The following is a 3,840-nucleotide window of genomic DNA, read 5'->3' as shown; positions in this document are numbered from 1 at the left end:
ATATATATATATATATATATGTGTGTGTGTGTGTGTGTGTGTGTGTGTGTGTGTGAGTGTGTATATATATATATATATATATATATATATATATATATATATATATATATATATATATATATATATATATATATATATATATATATAAACTTAAGAGAAATAATTCTCATAGAGTTATGATAACAAGACAAAAGAAAGTTGATAAAATTAGGAGAATATCGAAGTGATATTGAGAAGAGGAAATAGAGGTAAGGGAGAGAAATTTAGATTCAAACTTTGGGAACAATATCCTCAAGTTCGAGAGCCCTCTTGCCCGTCACAATTCTTCAGCAATACGAAGAAACCACATGACTGCGTCAAGGCATTCTCTCGTTAAGAGTATGTATAAGCTTGGCGTTGGTTTAATGAAGATTAGTTGTATTCACTTTGCATTCTAGTTACAACCTAACAGCCCACTCACACAGCATTGGCATCATTGTCAGTAATGATTTAGCTACAATTGATTTTGTGAATCCTATTCAGAGTGAGGTTCCAGTGCCCAAAATGGTAGTAACTAGGTCCGGTTTAGATACAGATATGAACTATGGTCATAATTTTTCATGGATTTAAATATTCACGATTTCGTGAATTCAAACGAGGAGGATAGCGGCCGTGGCCTGTGAGGTAGATCTTAGCATGAGTGTAGCTGAGAAGACTGACTCATATGGTATCAACAGTGCAAGCCAAGCTGACAATGTAGCTTCCGTAGATAGTGACGTAGATGTAATTGATGTAGTGGATTCAAGTAATAGTTGCTGCAATGGTTTAGGAACTAACATTTTGAGTAAGGATTAGTTAGTCAAGTTACCGAAAAAGGATGAGACACCGACTCAATATCAGTTGTATGATGAACGTATGCACGTGTGTAAGGAAACCTTTAGTCTAAAACATCAATGTTTTGTGTCGTTATATTAGTCCCAATTCATATAGCAAAGAAGAAATTATCAAATAATTAGTAGTCCCTAGGGAGCTTGGTGAATTAATTTTGAAATTAACACATGATGGCCAAGGACATTCAAGGATAATTAAGTAGGACATATTTTTTGCCTAAGATCAGAAGTGACGAGAAAAGATATATTTTATGTTGTCTCGAATGTAAAATTGCCAGTACCCATAATCAAGTAATCCCCAGGACACATTCATATAATATTCCATTGGCAGGATAAGCTTTTGAGAATGTTGTAACTGATATGGTTGGGCCTGCATCTAAAAGAATGGAAATAAATATCTGTCTGTTAACAATCATGCAGAAACGATCCTTGTAAGAAGCTGTACTTTAAAAATCGTAGTCAAACGTTATTGATATATTTTTTTTCTAACTGTGGTCTACCTTGCTTTATACAAAGTGATAATGGCAGTAATTTTCTGTCAAAATATTTCAGAGAAAACTAAAAGAGTTATATATCAAACTCGTAACTTCCATGCGGTATCACCCCAAGTCACGGAATATTGTTATAAATTCTCATCAAACGTTTATGAGTTGCTTCAGAAAGTTGTTTAAAAAACTTTGAACATGATTGGGAAGAAAATTACCTTTTATTTTGTTAGCATTATGATTGGTGCCTAATGATATTTTAGTATTTACTCCTCGTTCGTTCACATTGATAAAGGACCTATAAAAGTTTAAAAGTTTAAAGGCCGTCATGAATGGCAGAGGTAAGGGCCATTGACAATGCCTTTGCATGATAAAGCTCTAGGAACTGACTATATATACATAATCTGCGCCAAAAATCTCTCTCTCTGCCCCAGCTAGGACCAGGGAGGGACAATATTGAGTAGTGATGACTCAGAAGATAGGCCTATAGTCTCTCCCAAACAAACCACCACCCCCATCCTTAGCTCACAAGGATCTTGAACCCCAGTCTAGCAGATCATCAGGCAAGTATGTTTCCAATAGCCTACCACAACCCTAAATTAATGTTTCAAGAATGTAGAAAGGACCACTTACAAAGTCTAGAGAGTAGTAAAGAGAATTTAAAGAAAGCTTGGCAGGTCACATTACAAAACGAGTGTTTGGAAGCTTTCAATAGATTAAAGGCTGTTACCCCATTTTAGCAAGGAATTTGTTTTAACGATCAATGCCGCTGGTATAGGCATAAGGGGAGTTCTTATTTAGGAAGTGAATGAGAGGGAACACCTAATCTCATATTATTCAAAGAAACTGAATAAAGCTCAACCTTGCATCACTTCAAGATTTATGTGCATGGTAGTCCTGTTTTAACTGTGCTTGCTAATCACTTTCCATTAATTTATTTGGAGAGATTTAAGAATAAGAAAAAATATCTCATGCGTTAGAGCAGTAATACTAAATTATAATCTGAGGATAGTTCATATAAGGGGAGAGAATAATGTAATAGCTGATAGCCTCTCTAGAGATTTTCAGAATGAGAGAAGTGTCTGTTTTGTCTTTTCTTTCATTTATATGAACAAGTTGAGCAAGTACGGTTGTCTTTTCATTATAGCTCTAATGGAGTGTGCAATGAGCATCTTTTGTGATGCTGAGTTGAAGCTTAATGCCGAGTTGTTCTTTAGATCAAAGATAAATGTTTGTTTTTGCTAACTTAGAAAAAAAATGAATAAATAAAATAACAATTTTATTTTATTTTCCTTCGGGGGAATGTGTCATAGATAGATGCCATTATAAGTAAGGAATATGCATGAATAGGAAAAGAACTCCTGCTGTTGTTTGGTCAAAGTTTGCTTCAAATTCATTACTGCCAGCGGTATTTCGGGAAAAAATCTGAAATTCGATTAAAATCCTTTTATTCCTAGATGCTTACCATACTTGGTGCCACATTGAATCCATATTGTTACTGAGGACTTGCTCTAGAAGCTTCTTTGGAGCGAGTGGGTGCTTTAAAGGAACCCAATCTTGTTGTAGGATTTCAAAAGCCTCCTCTTATGGCTCCTCCAACGAGTGGGTATATAAGGAGAGAGGAATGACAAAGAAATGAGATAGGAAGATTTAAGAAAATCAGATGTCTGACTGAGTTTGTTTTCCGATGGATGTCTCACCCTTCAGTTTACATGTAACTCCTATCTTCAAACTTCTGTCATATCAGTGTCAAAGAGAAGCAGTTATCCCTTCTGCAACGCCCAAATCTCCAGTCATTGTGTGATACATCTTTCAGCAACTGAAGATAACTCGCTAAAAGGTCCACTTTAAGTATTTTATTTCTCCATTGTCCAGTTTCACTAACTCTAACACCAACTCCAACAACTGCATCTCCTACTCCAATGTTAACTTCAACTCAACCCTCACACTAGCTCTAACGTCAACTCGTTCCCCCTATCCACCAGTATCTTGAATTAATTTTAGTCATTTTGTAACCAGCATCCATCATGGAGCCGGGTCAATTCTGGAGCCTGGGTCCATTTTGGTGCTGTGGTCCATTATTGAGCCGGGGTCTATTTTGAACTCGGCGGAAGTAACGGAAACATTGATTTTTTTTTAATGAGTTTCTGAACAAACATGTTGCGGTTGTTGTGTTTCTTTTTTTATTCATTTTCCATATTTCAATTATTTTTTTTCTTAAAAGATTGAAAGAACCTAAAACGATTGAATAGCAAAATATAAATGCTGTTTCCCTTTTATTCTGATATCTATTTTGAGTTCAGTTTATTGGGAGGGATGCTATCTTTTTTATTGTTGAATACCACTAAGAAATTATATACTAATATCAAACTTCGAATCTTTGTTCTGTCAGTACTTATCCTAAAGTTGTTGGTTTTCTTCGTTACAGAGCGAATTCGATACTAAAAGATATTCATGGCCTACTTCAGTAAATAAAAGTCATGAAT

The sequence above is a fragment of the Palaemon carinicauda genome, chromosome 11 (genome assembly GCF_036898095.1).
Source record: "Palaemon carinicauda isolate YSFRI2023 chromosome 11, ASM3689809v2, whole genome shotgun sequence".
Lineage (NCBI taxonomy): Eukaryota > Metazoa > Arthropoda > Malacostraca > Decapoda > Palaemonidae > Palaemon > Palaemon carinicauda.
The sequence above is the reverse complement of the archived record's forward strand: the minus strand, read 5'-3'. Positions refer to the sequence as shown.